Below are 20,550 nucleotides of genomic sequence, written 5' to 3'. Positions count from 1 at the left end.
ACTTTGCAACAAACATTGCTTAACATTTCTAAGCTCTGTTTCTTCATCCTTAAAATGGGAGAATAATACTTTTATTGTGCTGTTGTAAGGCTTAAATCAAAGGATCTTCAAACAGCACTGAGTATATATTAGAGCACACTGCATATATTGGGACCTATGGGACAATTTCTGAGAGTGAGAATTTTAACTAAATACTTAATTAAATAATGCACTGGGTAGTTGGGGATAAAAGGAAAACAGTGATAGCCCTCACAGAGTTAAATTCCAGTTGATTAGATAAGATTTTGTAAGTGAAATTGAGATTTTGTAAGTGAAATAAACTCTAATATGAAGTTCAGATTCTGATGTAGGTAAATGAGGGCTTCTATTGTACCTTATGTAAAGGTGTAGAATTTCTCTATCAGATACTGTTGGTATAGGTGCATTTGCAGAACACATATAGTTGTTGTTGTTGTTATGTGCCGTCGAGTCGGACCTGACTCACAGTGACCCCTCCTTGGGTTTCTGAGGCAGTATCACTACGGAAGTAGATTGCCCAACCTTCCTTCTGAGGAGTGGCTGGTGGGTTTGAACCACCAGCCTTCTGGTTAGCAGTCAAGTGCCTTAGGCACTATGCTACCAGAGCTCCCAGAGCACATATAAGAGGAAGGAAATGTTTCTTTCAGTTTTCCCTGCTCTTCATTTTCTGGAACACGTACCATACCTAAGTAACTATTCATATGTTGTATAAGAGCTTATGTGGAGAGATGATCATTCTGATATGGTTACTAAAGATGCATGCGGGCTGTAAAGTCATATATAGATAGTCTTTGGAGGACACAAATGGTTTGTGCTCAATTACTAACTTAAAAGCTAGAGATTCAAATTCATCCAGTACCACTGCAGTAAAAAAAGCCTAGTAAACTGCTTCGTTAAATTTATTATTAGTTATTGTCAAGTCAGTTCTAACTCAGGGTGACCATGAAGCAGTTCTACTATGTAACACGTAGAGTCACCATGAGTTTTGCATATTTATATACTCATATATATACATGTAAATATGTGTATGGATATATATATATATATATATATATATAAAAACACATAAATGTATACGTGTGTATGAACACATGTTTACACATGTATATGTGTTTATATACACACATACATGTGTGTATACACATGTGAGTAGATATACACACATACATATTTATCATTAAGTTATATTAAGATCTATGCTTGGTAAAGTAGAGGGTCAGTGAAAGAGAGGAATATTCTCAATGAGATGGATTAAAATTGGGCTCATGCATGGCAATGATTGTGAGAATGGAACAGGAAGAAATATTGTTTCCTTCTGTTGTGCACAGGGTCACTGAGTCAGCACTGACTCGACAACACCTAATGATAACAACATGTTAACTCTAAAAAGAAATAAGATTAAAATGTCTAAAAAGTATCTTAAAATGGTTATAATTTATTTTCAAGTAGAAGTTCTGAAATAGTGAATATTTATGAGCCACCCATAAATAATGGACTCAAGTTTTGAAAAAGAACTTATTTTCAGGTAGGCTAAACCTGTGTGATCTTACAATCTTCTTTAAGTGATATATTTCTTTTAGGAGCACGTTCAGTAAAGAAAATAATCTCAGTAGCTGTTGACAAATTTTTCTGAATTTGTAATATCTAATATGTTTTTAAAGGAGCTCTGGTGGTACGGTGGCAAAAGCATTGGGCTGCTAATCAAAAGGTCAACAGTTTGAAGCCACCAGCTGCCCTGAGGGAGAAAGATGAGGTAGTCTGCTTCTGTAAATATTTACAGCCTTGGAAACCCTAATGGGACAGTTTTACTCTGTCCGAGCTCTGGTAGCATAGTGGCTAAGACACTTGCCTGCTAACCAGACGGCTGGCGGTTCAAACCCACCAGCCACTCCTCGGAAGGTAGGTTGGGCAATCCTACTATCCGTAGTGATACTGCCTCAGAAACCCAAGGAGGGGTCACTGTGAGTCAGGGCTGACTCAATGGCACATAACAACAACAACAACATATGGTCAGTAGGAGTCAGAATTGACTCCAGGATTTTGTGGTTGTTTTAACTCTTTTGTGGTAATAACGCATAAATGCCTTAAATAAATCAAGGGATCAAATGCTGTTTTGCATATTAAAAATATATTTTTAAATGCCAAAATTCAAAACTTTTCTCCTATAGTCTTTTTGATTTCCCCAACAAGATCCTTCCAAATATATATATATATTTTAATTGTGTTTGGTTGCAAAATTTGTTTTACGTTCAACAGTTCATGTACATTTGATTTCACACTCCAAATACCATTCTTTACCATAACAAACTCTCCTTCCCTCCCATTCCTGTGACTACCCCCTCCCTGTGCTGTTTTTAACTCTGCACTCCTGTCTGTCCAGTTTTCTCTCTATGTTAATGTTGTCTGTCTGGTGCCCATGGCCGATTGCTCTAAGGGGTGAATCTCCCTAGCATGGGTGGTACATCACCTTAGGATAGGTACTCTACTTGTAGGTCTTTCTACTGTTGGGCTGATAGCCTATTCATGGGAGTGAGTCCAATTCTAGCCCTGAAAAGTAACCTAGGGCCATATTCTTGGGGGTTCCACCAGTCTCTATCCCACCAGTAATTCTGGTCATTTTTGTGTTTTTGGATTTTGTTCCACATTCTTCCTTCCATTCTATCCAGGATCTCCTGGTTTGATCCCTTTCTAAGTGCTTGGCATTAGTAGCCATGTACCATCTAGTTCTTCTTGTCTCAGGGTCCATCATATCCTTGAACTAATTGTTTCTAGATGCCTTTGATTTTCTTCACTCATCTTTGCTTCACATGAGAGGACACCGACCAATAGTTGCATCTTAGATGGCTGCTTGAAAGCTTTTAAAATCCTAGTCACTACTCACTGAAGTATGTTGTGGAACAGGATCTTTATGTACTATGTTGTGCCAATAGAGCTCAGTGTCCCCTGAGACTATGGTCACAAGTCAGCAGGCCCAGTGATTTTCTCTCTCAAGATATATGGTTGTCTCTGAGAGGTTACTCCAACTCTGTCTTCTGTTGCTTCTGTAATGTGTGTGGCTAGTTTTATAACACTAGCACATGTGTACATTTTTCTTTAGCTAAATCTATCCTTGGTCTAGGGTATAATCCTGTTCCCCAACATCTACCTGATCTTCTCACTTGTCTATGCCTGGTGTTTGGTGTTAGTGGTAATGCAGTATTGTGCATATACTATTATTTGCCTCCATAGTCTACATCTTATGTGCATGTTTCAGTGTTCTTTCTTTCCCCAGTTTCATCATGCTGGTCATAGACTCTTCCATATTGTCCCTCCCCTCACCCATATCAACATGTGACCTCCAACAGTCTGAAATTTTCCCTCCCCTTCCCTCTCAGCCCCAGTAACTTACAAAGGAGTTTCCTTCCCTATGTAAACCTTTCCTTGACTTTTTACAATAATAGGCTCATACATTTGTCCTTCTGTGATTGCATTTTTTCAGTTAGCATAAGGTCCTCCAAACTGACCCACATTGTGAGATGATTTATGTATTCTTCATTATTCTTTAATGCAGCATAGTATTCCATTGCGTAGATGTACCATACTTTAGTTATCTATTTATCTGTTGATGGGCATTTAGGTTGTTTCTATTTGCTATAGTTAATTGTACTATGATGAACATAGGTGTGCATGTCTGTTTGTGTCCTGTCTCTCACCTCTGTAGGACATCTTCTTAGTAATGGAATTTGTGGATCAAATGGTATGTCTATTCTGAGTTTCTTAAGTCAACGCCATACCATTTTCCACAATGGTTGTACCATTTTTCAATCTTACCAGCAGTATATGAGAATTCCAATCTCTCTACAACCTCACCAGCATGTGTTATTGTCTGTCTTGTTGAAGTTTGCTATTATTGTTGGGATGAAATGATATTGTTGTTTTGATTTGCATCTCTCTAATGACTAAGTAGAGCTTTTGGGACCTCCATTTTCTGATGTGTCACAACTCAAAATGAGAAGAAACAGCTGCAAACATCCATTAATAATCAGAACAAGAAATCTATGAAGTATGAATCTAGGAAAACTGGAAGCTGTCATAAATGAAATGGGACACATAAAGATAGATATACTGGGCATTAGTGAGCTGAAATGTACTGGTTTTGGCCATTTTGAATCAGATAACCATATGATCTATTGTGCCAGGAATAACAAATTGAACGGGAATGGTGTTGCATTCATCATCACAAAGAATGTTTGTTTCAAGATCTGTCCTGAAGTACAATGCTATCAGTGACAGGATAATATCCATACACCTTCAAGGAAGGCTAGTTAATCTACCATTCTTCAAATTTACACACCAACCACCAAAGCCAAAGATGAAGAAATTGAAGATTTTTACCAACTTCTGCAGTCTGAAATTCACCAAATATGCAATCAAGATGTGTTGATTATCACTGGTGATGGAATTCAAATGTTGGAAACAAAGAGGAATCACTAGTAGGTGGAAAATTTGGCCTTGGTAATAGAAATAATGCTGGAGATTGTATAATAGAATTTTACAAGACCAATGACTTATTCATTACAAATACCTTTTTTTCAGCAATACAAATGGTGGCTGTACATGTGTCCTTCACCAGACGGAGTATACAGGAATCAGATTGAGTACATCTGTGGGAAGAGACAAAGGAGAAGCACAATATCTTCAGCCAAAACAAGGACAGGAGCTGATTTTGCTGAGCTCACATGCAGTTGCTCACATGCAAGTTCAAGTTGAAGTTGAAGACAATTAAAACAAGTCCACAACAGTCAAAACATGACCTTGAGTATGTCCCTCCTGAATTTAGAGACCATCTAATGAATAGATTTGATGCACTGAACACCAATGACTGAAAACCAGAAGAGTTGTGGATGACATCAAGAACATCATCCATGAATAAAGCAAAAGGTGATTAAAAAGACAGGAAAGGAAGAAAACCAAAATTAGTGTCAGAAGGGACTCTGAAACTTGCCCTTGAATGGAGAGTAGCTAAAGCCAATGGAGGAAATGGCAAGATAAAAGAGCTGAACAGAAGATTTCAAAGAGCAGCTCGAGAAGACAAAGTAAATTATTATAATGAAACATGCAAAGATCTGGAGCTAGAAAACCAAAAAGGAAGAACATGCTCAGCATTTCTCAAGGTTAAAGAACTGAGGAAAAAAAATTAAGCCTCGAGTTGCAATATTGAAAGATTCTATGGGCAAAATATTGAATGATGCAGGAGACATCAAAAGAAGATGGAAGGAATACACAGAGTCACTGTAACCAAAAGACTTGGTCAATGTTCACCCATTTCAGGAGGTGGCATATGATCAAGAACTAATGGTATTGAAGGAAGAAGTCAAAGCTGTACTGAAGAAATTGCCAAAGAACTAGTCTTCAGGAATTGATAGAATACCCACTGAGATGTTTCAGCAAACAGAAGTCATGCTGGAGGCCCTCACTTGTCTAAGAAATTTGGAAAACAGCTACCTGGCCAATTAACTGAAAAAGATCCATATTTGTACCCATTCCAAAGAATGGTGATTGCACAGAATGTGGGAATTATCAAACAATATCATTATCACACGTAAGTAAAATTTTGCTGAAGATAATTCAAAAACAGTTGCAGCAGTATATTGACAAGGAAGTTCCAGAAATGCAAGCTGGATTCAGAAGAGGACATGGAATGAGGGATATCATTAGTGATGTCAAATGGATCATGGCTCCAAGCAAAGAATACCAGAAAGATGTTTACTTGTGTTTTATTGACTATGCAAAGGCATTTGACTGTGTGGATCATAACAAATTGTGGATAACATTGAGAAGAATGGGAATTCCAGAACACTTAATGATACTCATGAGGAACCTGTACACAGACCAGGATGCTGTCCTTAGAACAGAACAAGAGGACACTGCATGGTTTAAAATCAAGAAGGGAATGCATCAGGGTTGTATCCTTTCACCATACTTATTCAATCTCTATGTGAAGCAAATAATCAGAGAACCCAGACTATATGAAGAAAAATGTGATATCAGGATTGGGGGAAGAATCATTAACAACCTGCAAAACACTGATGACACAATTTTGCTTGCTGAGAGTGACGATGACTTGAAACACTTACTGATGAAGATTGAAGAATACAGTCCACAGTATGGATTACACTTCAATATAAAGAAAACAAAAATCCTCACAAGTTGACCAATAAGCAGGATCATAATAAATGGAGAAAAGATTGAAGTTGTCAAATACTTCATATTACTTGGTTCTACAATCAACACCAATGCAAGTAGCAGTCAAGATATCAGACAACATATAGCACTGGGCAAATCAGCTGCAAAAGACCTCTTTCAAGTGCTGAAGAGCAAAGATGTCTCCTTGAGGACTAAGGTGCACCTGACACAAGACATATTTTCAATCACCTCATATGCATGTGAGAGCTGGACATTGTATATGGAAGACTGAAGAAGAGTTGATTCTTTTGAGTAGTGGTGCTGGCGAAGAATGCTGAAAATACCATGGCCTGCTAAAAGAACTAACAAATCTATCCTGGAAGAAGTGCAGCCAGAAGGCTCCTTGGAATCAAAAATGGCCAGATTTCATCTCACCTACTTTGGTCATGTTGTAAGAAGAGACCATTCACTGAAGAACAATATCATGCTTGGTAAAGTGAAAGGTCAACAAAAGAGGGGAAGACCCTCAACAGGATGGATTGACACAGTGGCTATAATGATGGGCTCAGGGATAGCAGGGATCGTGGAGCTGACACAGGACTAGACAGTGTTTTGTTCTGCTGTATGTAGGGTTGCTATGAGTTGGAGACAACTAGACAGCACCTAACAACAACAATGGCTAATGATTGTGAGCATTTCCTCATGTGTTCATTGGCAGCCCGTGTATCATCTTTAGTGAAGTGTCTGTTCATGTCTTTTGCCTATTTTTGAATTGGGTTGTTTGTCTTTTTTGGTGTTGAGGTGTTGAAGTTTTCTATAAATTTTGGAGATAAGTCCTTTATCAGATATGTCATAGTCAAATATTTTTTTTCCCAATCTGTAGGTTGTCTTTTTATTCTCTTGGAGAAGTCTTTTTATGTGCATAAGAATTTAATTTTCAGAAGGTCCCAGTCATCTAGCTTCTCCTCCACTGCGTGTGCATTTTGGGTTATGTTTAATAGTCTATTTATGCCATATATTAGGGCCTCTATATTTGTCTCTGTTTTATCTTTGATGAACTTTATAGTTTTGTGTTTTACATTTAAGTGTTTGATCCAACTGGAGTATTTTTTTTGTGTGTGTATGGGGTTAAGTGTGGATCTTTTTTCATTTTTCTGCAAGTGGATATGCAATTTTGCCAGTACCAGTTGTAAAAGAGGCTGTCTCTCCCCATTTAATGGGTTTTGGACCTTTGTCAAATATCAGCTCATAGATGAATGAGTCTATTTCTGGGTTTTCAATTCTGTTCCATTGGTCTATCTATCTATAATTGTACAAATATCATGCTGTTTTAACTACTGTATCTATATAGTAGGTTTTGGGATCTGGGAGTGTGAGACCTCCTACTTTGTTTTTTTCTTCTTCAGCAGTGCTTTGCTCATCTGAGGTCTCTTTCCTGTCCATGCAAAATTAATAATTGTTTTTTCCATATCCTTAAAAAAATGTTGATGGTATCTAGATCGGGATTACATTCAATGTGTAGATTTCTTTGGGTAATATTGACATTTTCACAATATTCAGTCTTCTTATCCATGGATAAGGCAAGTTATTTCATTTATGTAGATCCCTTGTGGTTTCTTATAGTACTGTTTTGTAGTTTTCTTTGTATAGAATTTTGTGTCCTTGGTGAGATTTATTCCTAAATATTTTTATCTTTTTGGTAGCTATATTAAATAGTATTGTTTTTCTTATTTCCTTTTCAGAAGTCTCTTTGTTGATGTAGAGGAATCCAACTGATTTTTGTATGTTGACCTTGTATCCTTCCCGTTTGCTGAAGCTTCTACTAGTTGCAGTAATTTTTTTGCTGAGTCTCTTGGGTTTTCTATGTATAGGATCATATCATCTACAGATAGAGATAGCTTTACTTCCTCTTTGCCACTGGATGCCTTTTATTTCTATTTCTTGCCTTATTACCCTGGCTAGGACTTCCAATACAATGTTAAATAGAAGTGGTGATAGAGATCATCCTTGCCTGGTTCCTATTCACAAGGGGGAATGCTTTGAGTCTTTCTCCATTAACAGCAATGTTGGCTGTTGTCTTTGTGTATATCCTGTTTATTTTGTTGAGGATTTTCCCTTCTATCCCTATTTTTCTGAGTTCTGAACAGGAATGGGTGTTGGATTTTATCGAATGCCTTTTCTGCATTGATTGATACCATCATATGGTTCTTTTGTTTTGTTTATGTGGTGGATTACATTGATTGTTTTTCTGATGTTGAACCATCATTGCATACCTGGTATGCATATCACTTGATCATGATGTATTATTTTTTTGTTATGTTGTTGGATTCTGTTGGCTAGGATTTTGTTGAAGATTTTTGCATCTATATTCATGAGGGATATTGGTCTATAGTTTTCCTTTTTGGTTGTGTCTTTCCCTGGTTTTGGTATCAGTGTTATACTTGCTTCATAAAATGAATTTGGAAGTATATCATCTTTTTCTATGTTCTGGAATAGTTTGAATATTATAGTGTCAACTCTACCCTCAATGTTTGGTAAAATTCTCCAATGAAGCCATCTGGGCCAGGACTTTTTTTTTTTTTTGGTGGGAAGTTATTTTATGACCTGTTCAATTTCTTCTTTTATTATGGGTCTTTCAAGTATTCTGTCTCCAACTGGGATAGTTTAGGTAGGTCTTGTGTTTCTAGAAACTTAATCATCTCTTTTAGGTTCTCAAATCTGTTGGAGTACAGTTCTTCATAATATTCTGTTATTATCTTTTTTATTTCAATTGGGTATGTTGTGATGTCACCCTTTTTGTTTAGTATTTATGTTATTTGCATCTTCTCTTTCTTTTCTTTGTAAAATTTGCCAATGGTTTATCAATTTTGTTAGTCTTTTCAAAGAACCAGCTTCTTATTTTGTTGATTTTCTCTATTTTTTGTTTGTTTGTTTGTTTGTTTGATTGTTTTGTTTATTTCTGCTCTGATCTTTATTACTTCTTTACTTCTGGATACTGTAAGTTTCTTTTGTTGCTCTTTTTCTAATTGTTGGAATTGTTGAGTTACAGTGCTGATTTTGTTTCTTTCTTCTTTTTTGATGTGTGCATTTATTGCTATAAATTGATCTCTGAGTATTGCTTTCAGTGTCCCAAAGATTTTGGTAAGTTGTATCTTCATTCTCATTTGTTTCTGAAATTATTTTATTTCACACTTTATTTCTTATGTTACCTGGTTTTTGAGTTTTTGAGTACTGTCTTATTCATTTTCCACATATTTGATATTTTTCCCTTGATTTTCCTATTATTGATTTCTAATTTTATAGCATTGTGATCTGAGAAGATGATTTGTAGTATTTCAGTGTTTTTCAATTTTGGGGGGCTTGTTTTGTGATCTAATATATAGTCTATTCTAGAGGATGATCCAAGTCACTGGAGAAGAAAGTGTATTGTACTTTTATTGGGTGTAGTGCTCTCCATATGTCTATGAAGTCAAGTTGGTTGATTGTGTTGTGGAGTTCTTCTGTATGTTTGTTGAATTTTTTTTCTAGTTGTTTTGTCCCTCCTTGAAAATGGTGTGTTAAAGCTTCCTACTACAATTGTAGAGTTGTCTATTTTTCCTTTCAATTCAGTTAATATTTGCTTTATGCATTTTGGAGCACTTTCATTGGGTTTGCAGATATTGATTATGATGATGTCTTCTTAGTCAATTGATCCTTTTAGCATCATATAATGTCTTTCTTTGTCCCTTACGCTATTTTTCACCTTGAAGTATATTTTATCAGAAATTACTATTACCACTCCTACTCATTTGGTTGCCATTAGCTAGATATATATTTTTCCACCCCAATCTACTTCCTTAGTGATACTGCTTCAGAAACCAAGGAGGGGTCACTATGAGTCGGGTCCGACTCAACGGCACATAACAACAACAACAAAATTTTAATTTTATCTTTGTGTCTAAGGGTCTCTTGTAGGCAGCATATCAATGGGTCGTCTTTTCTTGTCCAGTCTTCCACTCACTTTCTCTTGACTGATGTGTTTAGTCCATTCACATTGAGTGTAACTAGTGATAGGTATGAATTTATTACTGTCATTTTATTTTTTGTTGTTGTTGTTGTTGTTGTGTTGTTGGTGATTTCCTTATTACAAATAATTTTTTTTGTGCTGAGCTCATTTTGTTATCAGGTGTTTTTTCTCTTTTCTTCATTATCATTGGTTCTGTGCTTACTAAGCCCATGTGTTTTCCTTCTTTCTGAGTTGGTTTAGGGTGATTTTTACTTTTCTTTGTGGTTACCCTGAAGTAAATTATTATCTCCTTAAGTTTGGAACAGTAGTACATTGTTCTCTCTTCTTCTCCATTTGGATGTTTTCTAATTAAACCTTTTATTCCCTCTATTTCTTTTGTTGCTGGTGTCATCTGCAGATTGACTCTCTTTTTTCACAGTGCATATTATTTTATGAGCTAATTTTTAGCATCTGTTTCTGGTTTGGTTTCTAAGTGATGATGTCAAGGGACCTGATTTTAATTTGTTATTCTCTGTTGTGGGTTCTCTGTTGGAAGGACTCCCTTTAGCATTTCTTGCGGGATTGGTCTGGTTTTCACAAATTCCCTTAATTTCTGTTTGTCTGAGAATGTCATGATTTCACCCTCATATCTGAGGGATAATTTGGCTGGATATGTAGTTTTTGGTTGGAAGTTCTTTTCCTTCAAGGTTTTACATGCGCCATCCCATTGCCTTCTTGCCTGCATAGTTTCTGCTGAGAAATCAGAACTTAGTCTTATTGGTTGTCCATTGTAGGTGACATTTCATTTTTCATGAGCTGCTCTCGAGATTCTTTCTTTGCCTTTGGTATTGGAGAGTTTGATTATTACATGTCTTGGTGACTTTCTCCTGGGATCTATCCTATATGGTGTCCATTGAGCTTCTTGGACAGATATCTTTTCTTCCTTCATGATATGGGGAAATTCTTCTGTTACTAAGTCTTTCTTGCTAACACAATTTTCTCAATGTCTTTTTTTGTTGTTGTTTTTTTCTTCCTCTTGTTCTGGTATGCCAATGAGGCATATGTTGTTTCTTTTCATATCATCCCATGTAACCCTTAAGCTCTTTTAGTTTTTCTTAAATCTTTGTTCTGATTTTTCTTCATAGAGGTTGACATTAAGAGATTTGTCTTTTAGTTGGGAAATGTATTCTTCAGCCAGTTCTGTTGTTGTTGTTGTTGTTATTTGCCGTCAAGTCGGCCCCGACTCATAGCAACCCCTCCTTGGGTTTCCGAGGCAGTATCACTACGGAAGTAGGATTGCCCAACCTTCCTTCTAGTCTACTCTTTTGTCTTCCTACTGTGTTGTCTAACTGTAATTTTAGTGTTCATCTTCTGGATTTCTAATTGCTGTTTTTGTATGGGTTCTAATTGTGTATTTATCTTGTTATTTTGTTCTTGAATGGTTTTCCTGAATTCTTCCAGGATACTGTCTGTCTTCTCATTGATTTTGTTTTTGGTTTCCTTGAGCTCTTGGAGAGTCCTATATATATATACCTTTTGAATTTCTTCTTAGATTGTTCTATTGCTTGTTCTTCTTCCACGATAGATAATTCTAGACAATTCTTTAGTCTGGGCTTTTATTTCTATTGTCTTCTCCTGTTTTTATTTATTTATTTTGAGGTTTTCTGTTGTTGCCTAGACATTTTGACATTGTTGTCTTTTATTGTTAATTATGTATTGATTTTCTTCATCCTGATTTTGTGTTTTACTGTATCTGAAAATGTGGAGCAGGTGTACTTTTTTGGTTATTAACTTGGTTGTGTTGGGTTTCTCTCCAGCTCTCTCTCTGTTGGTGGAATCACTGGTGAGGATGTGGGTGCAGGTCTCTGTTCATCATGAGGGGGATTTGGAGTTGGGATGAGCAGGTGTTGTCCATCATCTGTCATTGTTTCTGTGGCACAGGAGTTATTGGTGTTAACTACTGGTTGAGGTATTCAATGTAATAACTCCTGTTGCCTGGTGGTGGTTTAAAATGTTCCTTCTATGGGATGAGGTAATGGAGAAGAGGAAAAAATAAAAAAAGGCACAATGGCAAGTCCCCATTTTCCATGTTTAGGTAAGATAGTTCAGACAGCTCAGCCAGGACAGGCAATGTAGTTTGTGTCTTCTTGAGCTGTCCACTAATGATGACATCTTACTGTCAATCAAAGACCTGCAGCTCAAAATAAACAGAGACCCCAATGTGTAGAGGACCACTACTTTCCACTTGGATTGAGAAGTCACAAAAACCTAGCACTCTGGTCCACTCGGTGCTAAAAAGGGGTTGTGGAAGAGTTGAACCCCAGTCCACTGCTCTAAACTCACTCCAGGATTCTGCCTACTTGGAGGGAGTTTCTCCCTTTCCCCTACTCCTTTCTATACTCCAAAGCAGCCCAAGCTGGGGGGCAAGGGGGAGTATTGATCTGTTTCTCAGTAAATTATCTACTCACTCAGCTCCTAAGGAGTCAAAAACTTCCACTGTGAGTATTCTGAGTCGCCAGTGCTTCTGTGGGTTCTGTGATTTTTTCCCCCTTCCTTCCCTCCACTGACCTCTTTTATAGTTCTAATGAGTTCTCTTCTTTTCTGTCTCACTATCTCCACCAGCTAGGCAGTTCATTTATTTTTCCCAGTTGTTTAATTTGCTTTTTCTCCTTCTTCACTAAATCTGATATTTTAGCTTCTCCTTAGTTGCTCATAACATCATTATTTCTATCTGCTTTACCTAGTTATTCAGGAATCATGTTTGCTTGAGGGAATAAACGTGTGGGTTAAAAGTATGAGATCATCTTTCTCCTTCTCCTTTACAATCATTATACATTCCTTTCCAATCCTATCTTCCTGGATTAAACAGGGAAGATTCTATACCTTCACTAGCCTTCCTAAGTTTCTGCCACCTAGTGGCAGCATTGAAAAGGGTCATTGTATTTGGGTTGTGACCTCAGCTCTATTACTGATGACATCTCTGTAAACTTTAGGAGATAGACAACTACAAGGGACTGGAAAACCTAGGATCTACAACAAGATCACTGCTCTGAGACTGCATCAGCTTACTGTTCACTGATACCAGGTACATCAGCATAAAAACAGTAAAGCTCAGCCAGGACAGCTCACAAACCATACCTCTATCCTGAGTATACACAGCTGAGATTGACTTGGTGCTGGGGAAAGGGAGATACTCATGTCTTGAGTATGAGGCAGTTGCAGAGTGTGTGCAATTATTCTTCAGAAAGCTGATCCTGTGGAACTGCTGTGAATGTGCCTAGCACCCTCCTCAGAGAAAGTATAGAATTCTAAGCCTAAGGAGTCTTCAACAAAGGCCATCATACTTATTCATTGTGACCAGACTATCATCTCACTCAGTCTGGTTAGGTGCCACATTGCAGCACAGTCTGGGATTTAATGACACTTGCTAGAGAAATGCTGGGAAAAGATGCGCCCAAGCTGTCATCATAATTTACTCTTCTGCATCTTTGGGGATTTTTTAAAAACTGAAGTTGTCTTGAGTTCAGCTTTGAGAAAGTAGTGTCTATTTTCAATTCAGAACCTGATAGCTAGATTGACATGGTTGGTAATATTTATATACCAAACCAAAACCAAACTTACTGCCATCAAGTCATTTCTAACTCAATGACTTCCATTGGGTTTCCAAGACTATAAATCTCTACAGAAGCAGACTGCCACATGCACTGGTTTGAACTATCTATTTTTCAGTTTGTAGTCAAGAACTTTGATCACTGCAGCAATCCAGCAAAATACCCACCTACTCAGAGCAACAACCCCCATTGGATTTCCAAGACTGTAAATCTTCATGGAAATAGATTGCCTAATCTTCCTCCTATGGAGCACCTGGTGGGTTTGAACCTCCAAACTACGTTTAGCAGCTAAATGCCCTAATGACTGTACCACCAGAGCTCCCTAATATCTATATAACACCTAATAAATGGTAGGCATTCTATTAGGAAATATATATGTTTTAACTCATTTAAGCACTTAGCCACACTGTAAATCAAACCAAACCCATTGTTAGTCAAGTCGATTCTGACTCATGACAGCCCCATAGCGTAAGGACTGTTCCATAGTTTTTTTGGTTTTTTTTTTTGGCTGGAATCTTTACAGAAGCAGATTGCCAGGCCTTTCTTCTGTGGTGCCACTGGGTGGGTTCAAACTGCCAATGTTTAGGTTAGTAGTCCATTACAAACCATTTACACCAAACAATCACATAAAGAGTAAAGAGTGGTGTTGATATTTCCTCACATCTCCAACTCCTTTGATTTCCACTGTTTTATAAGAGCACAACTGCCATATATTAATTAACTAATATTAATTATTCACATCAACTATATTTCATTGACTTTTCCAGCTTTGTGATCAGTCCATCTTGGACACAGTTTAACTTTGTTCTTTTTCCAGACTTTGCTCATCTCCATTGTTTCCCTGGTAGGTTATAGAAAGTGGTTCTGACAGGAGTCTCCCCTGGATTGTCATGGGATAAATTCTTACCAAGAATATTCATGATAGTTCAGGAACTACCATTTGCTCTCTTTTTTAGATTAAATCATTCAGGTGATATTAATGTTAATTCACAACCAGTTTATTAAATAAAATAATAAATGAATAGATAAATAATTAGATTAAAAAAATGTTAAAAGTGACCAATGGGTGGAAGTGGGTCAGTGGATTATTCTCTTTCAGTCTACCCACACAATCAGAGAAAGACAACTATATGATAACTTACAACTGGTGTCATATATTACTGGATATTTCTTAGTTTTCTCCATCAATTCTTTCAATTAAAATTTCCTTTCCACACCATAATTCTTTACTTCTACATTCAGAAGAGAGAGACCAATGGGTCTTTGAGTCAAGCTGCTATCAATAAGTCCAATAAGTGAAAAAGAATTGAAGAAATGATGAGGATGAGGAATGCATTAACACAAAACAAGGACCCCAATATATAACAAAAATATCAGCTAATGCTTTCTTTTCTAGGTAATAGATGTTTGGGTTTCTCATCTATTTAAGAAATTGACTACATTAGCCTCATTGTCTTGTGATTCTATTCTGTAATTCTATGTAGATTTATAGAATATATAGAGTTTGTATATTCTATAATAGTGTAGTGGCTAAGGCACTTGACTGCTAACCAGAAGGCTGGCAGTTCAAACCCACCAGCCACTCCCTGGAAGGAAGATGGGGCAATCTACTTCTGTAGTGATACTGCCTCAGAAACCCAAGGAGGGGTCACTATGAGTCGTGTCTGACTCAATGGCACATAACAACAACAACAACACAATTTACATGGAGCTAGTTTTAAGTTAAAATGTTTGCTGCTATTAAAGCCATTATTATTATTTTGGGATGATTAAAAACAAGAGCTAAGGATTAACAATAATTAAATGTCTTTTAGAAAAGGTCAGTGGTACAAGAAAATGGTTAATTACCCTGAGGGAATAAGAAGAAGAAAGTTGAAGAAAACGTATTTTTGTCCACAACAAAACTGAGTAAAAGCTATCCAAGCTGGGAGATTTACTAATTCATAGCAATTAAGTAGTTAATTTGAAGTCTGTAATTATCTTTGCCACTTCATTAAGAACTCTGTACAGATCTCCTAATATAATTTGTTGGAAACTCTACTTGTCTTGGTTATTGGAATTTCACAAAGAAACTGCTTTCAGTGTGTTAAAGGACTGTCTCATTAAAACTTTGCTCGTCCATCCATGGAAACAGAAGCTAATTTCTAAGAGTTTAATAGTTCTGGGTTTCCTGATGAAGTGTGACTTAAGGGCATGGGATAGCACAAGTAACTTTGTAATTCCCATTTGCTAGGGTTGATATAGGAGTCCTGCTGGTGCAGTGCTCAAAGCTCTTTGCTGTAGATTGAAAAGTAAGTTGGTAGTTGAAATCCACCAGCTGATGTCACAGTCTGCTTCCATAAAAAAAAAAAAAAAAAAAGATTTAAACCTTGGAAACCCTATGGGATATATCTACTCCATCTTGTATGGTCACTATGAGTTGGGATCAACTTGACTGCAATGGAATGGAAGAACTTGTATCTACCTGCTATGTATGGTATTGTTAAGTACTGTCAAGTCAGTTCTGACTCATAGTGACCCTATAAAAGACAGAATAAAACACTGCCCGGTCCTTAAAGTATACTTATGGCTAACATCCATTCTCACTGGCCATGACATCTGATTTAACTGGTCAGTACCCACATGGTACTGGCTTCTAAATATTTTGGAAATCACATTTTTCAACAAATGGATGACAGCCCTTGGGAAAACCGTTGTTGTTGTTATATGCCATCGAGTTGGACCCGACTCGTAGCAACCCTTCCTTGGGTTTCTGAAGCGGTATCACTACGGAAGTACATTGCCCAACCTTCCTTCAGAGGAGTGGTTGGTCGCTTTGAACTGCCAGCCTTCTGGTTAGCAGTCAAGTGCCTTAGGCACTATGCTACCAGAGCTCCTAGGATCTCTAGTAAGTTACTGACTCCAGATCACCTACCTGAGCAATGATACGAAAGCTTACACTTACTTCTGTATCTCAATATAATGTAATAATATGAAGATAGATTCCCAGAAAATGGGTCAAAATGCAGACTTTTCTCTATTTCTTTCCATGGACAGACCATGTGATTATTATTGACATTGATGGCAATCCTTCTAAGAAAACTTGCAACTGTAGTGACCACAATGTTGTAGATTGGTGAAGAGCAGAATAGTAGAAACACATATATCATTAGGTTGTATAATGAGATATACAACTCTGGAATAGAGTAAGTGCTCAATAGGTGGTAAAGAACACAAGAAGAACTTTCTTTGTGGTTTTCATATTCATTACAATCAGCCTTTTAAATAACTAGACATTTCTTTATCTGGTGAATGCACTGTGATCTTTTTATCCAGCCCACTATAGTTGGACATTTAGATTACTTCCAAAGTTTTACAACTTAAATAATCCTATCATGAGCATCTATATGTATAACATTGTTTTTGCATTTTGAGATGTTCCTCATTCTCAATTTTTCCAAATGGATTGACTACATCAAAGAATATGATTTTTTTTTAAACCCATTGTAAACAGTCCCTTTCTTATTTATCATCTACTTGCTCATAATAATGAACTGTGTTTGTGCATGGTTGCCACCATATTTTAAATTTAGAGATTTGACATATTTGAAAAAAAAGATTAATAAAAGTATAATATAGCACAAGGTAATATTTATAAAAATTAAATTAAATTAAAGAAATAATAATGAGCAACTAAATGCCACAGAAATTTTGGGCTTTGAGTAAGAATTGAAAGTAGAAGAATTTGCATCATTTTATCAGAGAAACAGCAGGGACTGAAATATATAATGCATACTTGCAGTTGAGAAACAGGTGGGTTTTTCTGGAATAAATAGTTCATTCATTCAATCAGAAATAATATGGATGAGGAATCAAAATAAGTAGAAACCAGATCAGAGAATCTTCAATAAAAGCAAGACAGTTGGGCTGTATAGTCCAGGCAAATAGGAGGAAAAATCAAGATTTCTCAGTAAGAGGTTAACATGCACAAGAGAATTTTAAGAATCTGGGCCTCTTCCAGGATATGGATTGTAAGTGTTAAATATGGAGATGGCAGAAGCCATTAACTTCTCATTAAGAATCTAGAAGTGATCTGCCATGCAAAATCATATGTTTTGGAAGAAATAACTTTAGTTCTTATTTAATGTATTAAGATTGTTGAATTAAAGAAAAGCACTATTTAATAATTGACCGGTTGTAAAATAAAACATTTACAATAGATAACTTGTTTTTAGCACTTAATATGTGCCAGTGACTGCATGAAACACTCTACACTCTTTATCCCATTTAATCTTCTTAAAACTCCTATAGAGTAGGAACTTATGATTATGTTAGGAGCCCTGGTGGTGTAGTAGTTGAGCTGCTAGCTGAAAAACCCACTGCTCTGTGGGAGAGAGATGTGGTAGTCTACTTTTGTACACATTAGAGCCTTGTAAAGGCTATGAGGCAGTTCTATTGACCCATAGGGTCACTGAGTCAAAATTGACTCAACAGTAACAGGGCATGATTATCTTAACTTTATAGAAGAATAAATAACAGCTTACAGAGAAAAAGTAACTTTTTCATCATATGCAGATAAATGACAAAACCAGGACTTGAACCCAGTTCTGCTGGCTCCAGGGTATACACAGCCTTCATCCAAATGTGGACAAAGGCTTATAATAACATGATTCATTTGTTAAGAAAATTTTGTAGAAGTCCAGGCATAAGAGTGGTATCAGGAGGAAATGAGGGCTGGATGTAAGAAATGACTAAATTGAATACTAGAACGGAGATGAGACTGCAAGGACAATTTCCAGTGTTAGTATGTGGGATACAAAGAGAGAAGATGTGCTGTTACCAGAAAAAGTGAAAACTACTTGTGGTAGTTCAGTTTGTGTTTCAACTTGGCTGGACCTGGTTGAGTGGCTGGGCAGCTGGATGTAGTCTTCCCCATGATGAAACTGGTAATCAACTCCATAGTGGAATCTACTGGGAACAGCTGAGTAGCTGCCTTAGAGAATGTGGTCTGCTTCCTGTATATAAGCAGAAGCATTGGGGATGGTCTTTAGCCTATGGCATGCTTGGACTCTGCATGTAGCTGTGTCGTTGTTCAGCAGCCTGCCATGCTCTGCAGACCTTGGGACTTACAGTGGACTTGAATTAATGGCCTGCTGTGTGGTTTGTGGTAACATCGGGACTGTGCCATTTTATTTGTCAACCTTGGGCTTGTTGGCCTCAGCATCCAGTACCTGCCAGAGTGAAGAGATGCCTCTAGCTTCAGTGGGCCGGGAGCAAGAGGCAGAGCTGAAGGTCAAGGTTGAGGGGCTTTCACCCAGCCCCTAGAGCCTGGCACTTTGAATTTGGACTTGAAGCCTCTAAACTGTAAGAGAATAAATTCCTGTTTGTTAAGGCCATCCCATTTGTGGTATATTTTTGTCAGAGTGGCACTAAGTAACCAGAACACTATTGATGTCAGTTTGAGGTAAGTAAATTAATTTTTAGACTAAAAACAGTAAAATAGTAAATTGTTTAGACCACACACACCTCAAGTTGTATAATTATTTCCCTTGAGCTCCACAATTCCTGAAATAACATTATTAAGAATTAAGGATTAAGAGTTAAGGAGAAAGGATTCCCAGATGATGGCTTGACTACAGTGCTTACTTTATCTTCCTAAGATTTAATTACAATGAAAACAAATATATTTAAAAAGCATATACAGCAATAACTAAACATACCATTGGGTGAATTAGCTTAACTACTGTGAACATCAACAACTGTGAACATTTGTATACTGCAGCAAAGATATCCAGCGTCAACCATTCAAGATTTCCCCAATTATTGAGGCAGTTTCTCATATACTTTCCTTTTAGTTTTGCCTGCCAATTAACAATCACCACTCATGTTAACAGGGAGCCGTGATGGAGCAGTGGTTAAAGAGTTCAGTTGCTAAATCAAAGGTAAGTGGTTTGAACCCACCATCTGCTCCATGGGAAAAAGATGTGGTAGTCTGCTTCCAGAAAGTCTATGGGAAAGTTTAACCCTGTCTCCAGGGTTGGTATAAGTCATATTTGACTCACTGGCAATGGGCTTTTTAATAGGCTTATTCAAGTTAACAAAGCCCCCATCTGCTTTCAATTTCCTTCTTCTTAAATATAAAGAGAAAACCAAGAATACATAGGCCTCCAAGGAAAGTTGACAATATGAATGCAAAAGAGAAAATAAACATTAAAGATGAAGGAAGAAAAGAAGGGCCACCAGAAAAAAAGCATATAATTCAAAGAACGGAAAGTATTTTATAATAATAACTAACATTGATTCCTACCCTCAGAGTCTAGAAGACATCGAATTTCTAAAACCAGCATTAAAAACCTTAGAAATCATCATTTCTAATGTCTGTTTCTGATAGGGGTTTGCTTGAGGGTTTTTGACATTAGAATTGCAGTACTCCTTTTTTTTTTTCTTCTTATTGTGATTTGGATGAAAATTTTCAGAGCAAATTCACTTTCCGTACAGCAGTTCACATACATTTTGTCTCATGACATTGACCACAATTTACCACAATGCAACAGCTCCCCTCCCTCTTTCTCCCCATAGTTACCTCTTCCCTGTGTCTATCCCTCCACGCACTCCTGCCCCCTGAGTTGTCTTCCTGTGCATAAGAAGCCCTTCTTTCTCCCATGATTGTTCTCCCCAAGGAGTGTATCTACCTTGGATAAATGTTCAACTCATATGCTTATCTTTTGCTTGGCTGGAAACCACAGGTGTGGGTTCAATTCCAGACTTGAAGGGCAGCTAGGGGCCATAGTC

This window comes from Orycteropus afer, unplaced genomic scaffold (assembly GCF_000298275.1).
Source record: "Orycteropus afer afer isolate SDZICR_OR568_19922 unplaced genomic scaffold, OryAfe1.0 scaffold00342, whole genome shotgun sequence".
In the NCBI taxonomy this organism is placed as follows: domain Eukaryota; kingdom Metazoa; phylum Chordata; class Mammalia; order Tubulidentata; family Orycteropodidae; genus Orycteropus; species Orycteropus afer.
This window is presented reverse-complemented; position numbering follows the sequence as displayed.